The sequence below is a fragment of the Heptranchias perlo genome, unplaced genomic scaffold, assembly GCF_035084215.1.
Source record: "Heptranchias perlo isolate sHepPer1 unplaced genomic scaffold, sHepPer1.hap1 HAP1_SCAFFOLD_590, whole genome shotgun sequence".
NCBI lineage: Eukaryota > Metazoa > Chordata > Chondrichthyes > Hexanchiformes > Hexanchidae > Heptranchias > Heptranchias perlo.
Genome location: NW_027139613.1, coordinates 17,712 through 27,429, shown reverse-complemented (window position 1 = coordinate 27,429; position 9,718 = coordinate 17,712). Strand labels below are relative to the sequence as shown.

Genomic DNA, 9,718 nt, shown 5'->3' with positions numbered 1-9,718 from the left:
TATGTCATGGAGGAGCGAATGGTTGTCTCCTCGACCTCCGGATAGCAGTGATAAAGTTCGAGGATACACAGAAGCGGACAGGGTGGTCGGCACTTTGGTCTTTCTCGTCTCTCTTCACTGACAGCAAAGTCACTGTGCGGCGTCCAGTCTAAAAATGACTGTGGTAATTATTCTATGAAGATTTAACCTGTTTGTGTGACAGTCCTGAGTCTACCATTTAAGGCAGGCGTTGACTCATTTAAAATAAACCCGCTTGAAATAAATGGGTTATGAATTGTGATTTCCGTGAAGCCAATGTTCCATTCCTTTATATGATTCATGTGCCTGCTCTCCGACAACAGGGTAAATGGTGGAATATCAGCCCTGCTCAGCCGGCAATGATCACGGTACATTTTCTTGCAGACAAAACACACATTGAAGCCCTGGAACTTTGAGGTGATGAATCCTGAGGGAAAATAAAATTAGGGCTCGAAACATCAAACTTTTGCACCAACCGATCGTACCACCGAGACAGGTGAAGAAGTCACCCACTGAACCAGTAACTCACTGAGCTGAACTTTTTGATTGCAGTGACCAATATAACAGCTGTCTACTGTCAGTTTACTTTTCCAAAATGAATGGTTGAAACTTGCAGGAGTGAAAATCCAACGAGCCGGTCTTCACTCTTAAACCAGCAACTGTGAAGTTAAGAGAAACGTGCCGGAGAAATACTCGATTTCAGCGCGGTGACACTGGGCCAGAGTAAAGCTCAGTTAATATGATCGCCGAGTGGCGAGAGGGTGGATTTGGAATTCCTGAGCGACCGCACTGCGCATTTTCCAGATCTGCTTGGAGCACCAATCCCTTCAATTCATCACTTACAGGGACAATTCGATTCTCGGTTTCTTTTCCCTGAGGCTTCGTGAAATTTTAAAAATTGAAAGCGACCAATATCATAGCGAACTTCGTCACCGACATGCTCACAGATACAGAGCGGCCACACTCTGCTTCAGTGAGATGAAAGCCCAGAGCGGTTTCAAGCTCGAATGCAATTGGAAGCAAAGCTCATTCAATGAAAGTGCAGGTCATTGAGGTGCCTTTAAAGTCCTGATTGTTTGAACTGAATTTCTTCCGAAAGCGCTTCAGATTCAGGTGGAGTGATTTGGGGACTTCCTTTCCCTCTTCGCAAAAGTTTGAACCACAGCTCAAGATCAAAAGTCCCGGGATAAATTAGGGATTCGCCGGGGTATGAACCTCGCATCGAGAATTATACCCCGACCTCAATGAGCCCAGAAACAAGAACGTGTCGTCACATTTACGTGTCACGGTCACATTCTAAACTGGTTTGTCCTGTCCTGTACATTACTGTCTAAATATTACAGATAAGCAGAGCACTTGAGCTGTCACAGCTGTGACTTTGACTTTTCTCCCTCTCCTCTAGATCTCCCCAGTTGCTGCAAAGAACCACAATCTTCTCTCACACTTCTCCATCAGGAAGTTCCGAGCCTCGGTTTTCAAATGAAATAACTCCCATCTCTTCAATCACCGACAGCCCAGAGAGAGTTTCATAATTTCAGCTCCCACTTTACCCAAATCCTCCTTAAAGTAGCATGAAAATAATTATCCTTAAGTAAACAATAATATAATTAAAAGTTCTTATCGTCTGGGGTTTTGTTTCAGTTTCCACGGCTTTTAAAGATCTGCTGATGTTTAACAAATCGCCTCTTGTTTGGAGGCTTCTGTGTGGGAAAGATCAGGAAGCGATAATTGAGAGACCGAGGATGAAGCTGTTTGATGGGAGCACTGGGGACACAGACCGTGCGCGGCTCCAGTGGAGCAATCGGTCAGCGCGCGTTATTTCTACAATAATTATACACTCGAGAAATGCTGGGGTTGTGAGTTTCAGTGCCATCTAAAGTAGTTGAACCTTCTAAACATTTTGACTGGAGTTCAAGGTACAACTGGTTCCATAACACATCGACTTCTTCATGTCCCCATGTGGGCACTGAGGCTCCTCGGGCCTCCCGTCTTGCAATAGCACTCTGTACAGTTGTAGCATGACTTCCCTGCTTTTATACTCCATCCTCCTAGAAATAAAGGCCAATATTCCGTTTGCCTTCCGGATTACCTGCTGCACTTGTATGTTGACTTTTTATGTTTCATGTACGAGGACACCAAGGTCCCTCTGTACCGCAGCATTTTGTAGTATTTCTCCATTCAAATAATATTTTGCTTTTTTATTTTTCCTCCCAAAGTGGATGACTTCACATTTTCCCACATTATATTCCATCCACCAAATTTTTGCCCATCCGTTTAACCTGTCAATATCTCTTTACAGACAAGTTGTGTCCTTATCGCAACTTGCTTTTCCACCTTTCTTTGTATCATCAACCAATTTGGCCACAAGACACCCTGTTCCTTCATCCAAGCCATGAGTATATATTGTAAATAGTTGAGGCCCCAGCACTGATCCCTGCGGCACCCCACTCATTGCAGGAAATTCCGATAAATTCCTGCTGCTCCAATTGGTCCGGATATCTCCTTAATCACCAGGGCGGGGTTAATGGTGAAACTGACGGTCCTGTGGTGCAGTTGGAAAATAAACATTAATTGAACCCGTCAGTTGCAACAATTAATAAAACGAAATTAATAAAAGTTAATGAAAAAAATATTTTCTGGAGTTCACCAAAGTTGGGGGGGGGAGCTTCTATGCTGTGTGTTTGTGCCGATTAAATAGCTAGGCTTTCAGTTTATTTTCAGTTTATTTTATTATCCTTGGTCCAAACGCGCTTTTCCTGCTTCCAATGTCTTTGTTTTTCGGCCTGGTATTAAGATCATCAATGGCGGCTGTATCACCCAGCATGCAGCGCGGTACAGATTGTGCCCTATTTGAATCCGTGGAGCCCAGCGCGCAGGCGCAGTAGTGACTCATTACCGGTCAGTGTGTCCTGAGCATGCGCGGCCAGTCGAGGCTGCGGGAGGAGCGCGTTCGGTGCAGGTCAGAGGATCGGAGCAAGAGGCTCAATAAACCCCGGGGCCCGGGTCCGGGCTCAGGCCCAGGCTCAGGCTTTACAAACCCCGAGTGCGGCCCCAGACCCGAATATAAAACAGTGAACATTATCCCCCCCTCACTACCCGCCGGGAAATGAAGGGGAAATGGGGATCGGTCAGGGAGCGTCTGTAAATGAAGGAGAAATGGTGATCAGTCAGGGAGCGTCTGTAAATGAAGGAGAAATGGTGATCAGTCAGGGAGCGTCTGTAAATGAAGGAGAAATGGTGATCGGTCAGGGAGCGTCTGTAAATGAAGGAGAAATGGTGATCGGTCAGGGAGCGTCTGTAAATGAAGGAGAAATGGTGATCGGTCAGGGAGCGTCTGTAAATGAAGGAGAAATGGTGATCGGTCAGGGAGCATCTGTGAATGAAGGAGAAATGGTGAATGGTCAGGGAGCATCTGTAAATGAAGGAGAAATGGTGATCGGTCAGGGAGCATCTGTAAATGAAGGAGCAATGGTGATCGGTCGGGGAAGGTTTGTAAATGAAGGAGAATTGATGATCGGTCAGCGAGCATCGACAAATGAATGAGGAATGGTAATTGGTCAGGGAGCGTCTGTGAATGAATGAGGAATAGTGATCAGTCAGGGAACGTCTGTAAATGAAGGAGAAATGGTGATCGGTCAAAGAGCGTCTGTAAATGAAGGAGAAATAGTGATCTCTATATCTTCAGTCATCTAGGGAGCTCTAGCTTCGGATGCTGTTACTTTCCTCCTCGTGGGAATCTGTCTACTCTGTCCCCAAACCCACTCCTCCTTGAAGGCCTCCCACTGTTCAATTACTCTTCTGCCTGCCAATTTTTGATTCCAATCCACCTGGACAAGATCCCTTTTTAACTCACTGGAATTAGCCCACCTCCAGTTAAGAATTTTCGTATTTGACTGTCCCCTGTTCTTTTCCATAACTGTTCTAAACCTAATGAGATTATGATCACTGATGCCCCACTGAAAGATGCTCCACCTGCCCCACTTCATTCTCCACACCGAGCCCATTGCTGTACTCACATTCACTCTCTCACATTCAATCTCTCACATTCACTGTCTGACATTGACTCTCTGGCATTCACTGTGTCACATTAACTCTCTCACGCTCTCTCACATTCATTCTCTCACTCTCTCTCACCCTTTTACTCATGGTTTAGGGCCACTGAAAGATGACACGATGTGTTTGGATTTCCGCACAGGGAGGAGGGAGATTGTGTGGGATGGAGATTTACATCTTTGGAGGAACAAGTGAGGAAAGAATGTTCCATAGAAACTAGAATTGTCTATTCTGAATTTCTATCCTGTACTTACAGTCATGACTTTTCTGAACTCCTTTTGCAGGGTATTAGAAGGGGAGGATTTGCAGAGGGAAACTCAAATCAAAAATCACGTCTGATCTGACAGAGTCACTCGATTCATCAGAACCTGAATATCATCGGCCTTTGAATGTGGAAGGAGAAATGTTTGTCTGTTCTATCTGTGGGAGAAGATTTCAAACATCAGTGTGAGTGGAAAAGCACCGAGACACACACACCCGAGTGAGAGTGTTCCAGTGCACTGACTGTGGAAAGAGCTTTAACCAGTTACACAGCCTGAAAAAACATCGCACCATTCACAGCGGGGAGAAACCGTACACGTGTTCTGTGTGTGGACGAGGCTTCAACTGATCGTCCAACCTGGAGAGACACAAGGACACCCAGACCACGGAGAAACCGTGGAAATGTGGGGACTGCGGGAAGGGATTCAATCACCCGTCAGAGCTGGAAACTGATCGACACTCTCACACTGGGGAGAGGCCGTTCACCTGCTCCGTGTGTGGGAAGGGATTCACTCAGTCATCCAACCTGCTGACACACCAGCGAGTTCACTCCGATGAGTGACCTTTTAAATGCTCTCACTGTGAGAAGAGCTTTAAAAGCAGAAAGGAACTGTTGAGACATCAACGCAGTGACACTGGGGAGAGGCCTTTCACCTGCTCTGTGTGTAAGAAGAGATTCACTCAGTCCTCCATTCTGCTGAGACACCAGCAACTTCACTCCGACGAGAGACCTTTTAAATGTTCTGACTGTGAGAAGAGGTTTAAAAGCAAAATTAATCTGCTGACACACCAACGCACTCACACTGGGGAGAGACCGTTCTCCTGCTCCGTGTGTAAGAAGAGATTCACTCAGTCATCCCACCTGCTGAGACACCAGCAAGTTCACACTGGGGAGAGGCCGTTCTCCTGCTCCGTGTGTGGGAAGAGATTCACTCAGACTTTCAACCTGCTGATACACCAGCGAGTTCACTCCGATGAGAGAAGTTTTAAATGTTCCGACTGTGGGAAGAGGTTTAAAAGCAAAAGGAATCTGCTGACACACCAACGCACTCACACTGGGGAGAGGCCGCTCACCTGCACCGTGTGAGGGAAGGGATTCACTATTTCATCCGAACTGCTGATGCACCAACTTGTTCACACTGGGGAGAGACCTTTCTAATGTTCTGACTGTGAGAAGACCTGTAAAAGCAGATACCAACTATGGAGACATCGACGCATTCACACTGGGGAGAGACCGTTCACCTGCTCCATGTGTAGGAAGAGATTTACTCGGTCATCACACCTTCTATCACACCAGCGAGTTCACTCTGATAAGAGACCTTTAAAATGTTCTGACTGTGGGAAGAGATATAAAAACAACAGGAATCTACTGAGACACCAACGTACTCACCCTGGGGAGAGACTTTTTAAATGTTCTCACTGTGAGAAGGGCTTTAAAAGCACAAATGATCTGCTGAAACACCAACACACTGACACTGGGGAGAGACTGTTCACCTGCTCCGTGTGTGGGAAGGGATTCACTCAGTCATCACACGTGCTGAGACTCCAGCGAGTTCACATATGACTGCAGGGGTTGGATTCTGCTGTTAATCCCATCCAGGACTGAACCATGTTCATTCTGACAGATGGGGTTTGTTTCTCCTGATGTTAATAACCCCTATAACTGGGCTGGAGTTTAATATTCTGGATATCTGTTAAATAAATCAGCTTCATTTTTAACACTTTATTGTAGATTTTGGTCTTTCCCACCTGAGTGTTTAGCATCACCTGACTGGAGCTCAGAAAGGACAATCTGGGGGGAGGATCGTCCGGTGGGAACAGAACTTCAGCCTGGACACAGTCCTTCAGGGCCACACTGAGAGGGGCAAACGGCACTTTGGTCTTTCTCGTCTCTCTTCACTGACAGCAAAATCTCCGTGTGGGTTAATCTTGAGGCGTGTAAGAAATGTGCCCCAGCCGCTCTCTTCCATGGTTCAGAGCTTCTCGGAACGGAACAGAAGCCTCCTGTACAACGGTGTTTAGAGACAGGAAGAACAATGTGTAATGATTAACCCATTAACAGATAGAATTTAGGATAATTATAATCAATAGTGGAAGTAGAATCAAATGTACTGTGAATCTATGTATCTATAAATGTAAACTGTACTGTGTATTAATATAGAATGAACCATGTAACGTGTATTCAATAAGAAAGTGCTGGTGGGCCGAGAAGGATGCATGATGGTTATTATAGTCAAGTTTGCAGTTAAAACTAAAAGGATGCTGACAACAGTAAAGTGGGAATGAACAGACCTAAGGGAGGAATGTGCTGTAATAGCATAATGTCTAAAAGACATGTAGATAAAGGGACTGAAGGTTCATTAAATCAAGGAGTCACTCAGGCTCAGGCCTCTCTATCTCGAGCCTCCACAAGCCAGTGAGCAGAAGTCTGTTTATACAAACGGTTCTGTGAAGACTGGCAATGTAAACTCTAAATAAGGTTCTGTTAAGTCTGTAACAACAAGGCACGGATGGTACCAGGAGTTATGCTTGGAATGTAACTTCTGAAGGTTGAGAGACATGAATAATGGTCAGGCTGAGAGATGTGGATGTGAGAGTGAACTGCTCATAAACTGAAAAAGGGAATAAGAAGAGACCTCAAAAGCTGAGGAAGGCGAACAAGATTCTGGCAAGGAAGAAGAGAACTTTTCAGTCAACAGATCACAGCAAGAGAGAGAGAGAGAGAGAGACCGCACTGTAGTCACTTGGAGGGATAGAGAGAGAGAGAGAGACCGCACCGTAGTCACTTGGAGGGAGAGAGAGAGAGAGACCGCACCGTTGTCACTTGGAGGGACAGAGAGAGAGAGAGAGAGAGACCGCACCGTAGTCACTTGGAGGGACAGAGAGAGAGAGAGAGAGAGACCGCACCATAGTCACTTGGAGGGACAGAGAGAGAGAGAGACCGCACCGTAGTCACTTGGAGGGACAGAGAGAGAGAGAGAGAGAGAGACCGCACCGTAGTCACTTGGAGGGACAGAGAGAGAGAGAGAGAGAGACCGCACCGTAGTCACTTGGAGGGACAGAGAGAGAGAGAGAGAGACCGCACCGTAGTCACTTGGAGGGATAGAGAGAGAGAGAGAGACCGCACTGTAGTCACTTGGAGGGATAGAGAGAGAGAGAGAGACCGCACCGTAGTCACTTGGAGGGAGAGAGAGAGAGAGAGAGAGACCGCACCGTAGTCACTTGGAGGGACAGAGAGAGAGAGAGAGAGACCGCACCGTAGACACTTGGAGGGATAGAGAGAGAGAGAGAGAGAGACTGCACCATAGTCACTTGGAGGGATAGAGAGAGAGAGAGAGAGAGACCGCACCGTAGTCACTTGGAGGGATAGAGAGAGAGAGAGAGAGAGACCGCACCGTAGTCACTTGGAGGGATAGAGAGAGAGAGAGAGAGACCGCACCGTAGTCACTTGGAGGGATAGAGAGAGAGAGAGAGAGACCGCACCGTAGTCACTTGGAGGGACAGAGAGAGAGAGAGAGAGACCGCACCGTAGACACTTGGAGGGATAGAGAGAGAGAGAGAGAGAGACCGCACCGTAGACACTTGGAGGGATAGAGAGAGAGAGAGAGAGACCGCACCGTAGTCACTTGGAGGGATAGAGAGAGAGAGAGAGAGAGACCGCACCGTTGTCACTTGGAGGGATAGAGAGAGAGAGAGACCGCACCGTAGTCACTTGGAGGGATAGAGAGAGAGAGAGAGAGAGAGACCGCACCGTAGTCACTTGGAGGGACACTCCCGAGGTTTCAAGGAACACTCACTATTTCTCTTTGTTAAGTATCACCTTTTTGCACGAATTGTGATGTGATTAGTAAATCGGTTTTGCCTTTAACCGTAATACCAGTACCAGTGGTGATCTTGTTGTTGTCAGGAACCAGTCCTTAGATTGGATTAGATTATAATCCTGAAAATAGTGGTTTAAATCCTACAATTGGCGACCACGAAGGGACTATTTCTGACAACAGCTAAAACCTGGTGGGGGATAGTTACAGAATATAAATTGATTATTTCTCCATTAAAATGCAGTGAGTGGGGGATAGTTACATAATATAAATTGATTATTTCTCCAGTGAAATGCAGTGAGTGGGGGATAGTTACATAATATAAATTGATTATTTCTCCGTTAAAATGCAGTGAGTGGAGGATAGTTACATAATATAAATTGATTATTTCTCCAGTGAAATGCAGTGAGTGGGGGATAGTTACATAATATAAATTGATTATTTCTCCATTAAAATGCAGTGAGTGGAGGATAGTTACATAATATAAATTGATTATTTCTCCAGTGAAATGCAGTGAGTGGGGGATAGTTACATAATATAAATTGATTATTTCTCCAGTAAAATGCAGTGAGTGGGGGATAGTTACATAATATAAATTGATTATTTCCCCATTAAAATGCAGTGAGTGCAGTGCACACCCACCACGGGTGGCCTCATAAAATGAGGACAATCAGTTCTTCTTTCCTTGGTTAGAGGGTTTTGTGATCTGGGGATTTAGTTCAGTGGTCGAGCGCATGTTTTGCATGTGTTGAGGTCCTGGGTTCAACTCTTAGCATCTCCCTAAATAATTTTCCACCAGAATTACCCACGGAAAGTTGAATGACGCTTTTTGAGCTCAGTGAGTTCCAACTTCTGAGGCTCCACAAGCATTAAATTGTCCCGGAGCGGGACTTCATCTCACGGTCCCCTCAACAGCTCAACTCAAAGCAGCCGCCGACTGAGGGGAATGTGTGTCGGTGCAATATCGAGCGAGCAGTCCCAGCTCTTGTTCCTGTTTGACGCTCTGTCATTCTTCCATCTCACTTTATGATTCAGAGGTTCGATTTCAGCCTTGTCACTGACCATTAGCGATTGGGTTTTTTATTTCCGCAGATTTTTTTTGGAAAGTTCAAAGTAAAGAGGAGCAGAAACCCCGTGAACTGAAGCAGAGGTTGAACATTGTGAACACGCGGGACCGCTGGGCATCTCGATGTCCTGGAGAGACGGAGCAGAAAGCTCACGGCTTCACTTCTAAAGTGTCTGCTTGTTTATTTCTCAGGTTCCTTTTGACCCGTGGGGATGTAGCTCAGTGGAAGAGCGCATGCTTTGCATGTATGAGGTCCCGGGTTCAATCCCCGGCATCTCCAAACAAGTTACATTTTGGATTCAACTGTGAGAATATCATCTGAGACTCGCCTCACATTGACACACAAGGAGAGACAAGAGTTTCTTCACCTCGCGAAAAACCGAACGCTCCGCACAGAATATAATTCAATGGGAGAGCGCCCACGGTGTTTCAATGGCTCCCATCTCATGGTTGATCAGCTTGCCCAGTGATAGATTATTTCCAGTTTCACAGATTGGGGGGA

General features: G+C 46.1%; 1 non-coding gene across 1 annotated transcript; it reads left to right on the top strand.

The window, feature by feature from the left end:
• The first annotated feature begins 9,424 nt into the window (after positions 1-9,424).
• Positions 9,425-9,496, top strand: trnaa-ugc (transfer RNA alanine (anticodon UGC)). Its single transcript has one exon. It is a non-coding gene; the product is annotated as a tRNA-Ala (tRNA).
• The last annotated feature ends 222 nt before the right edge of the window (positions 9,497-9,718 follow it).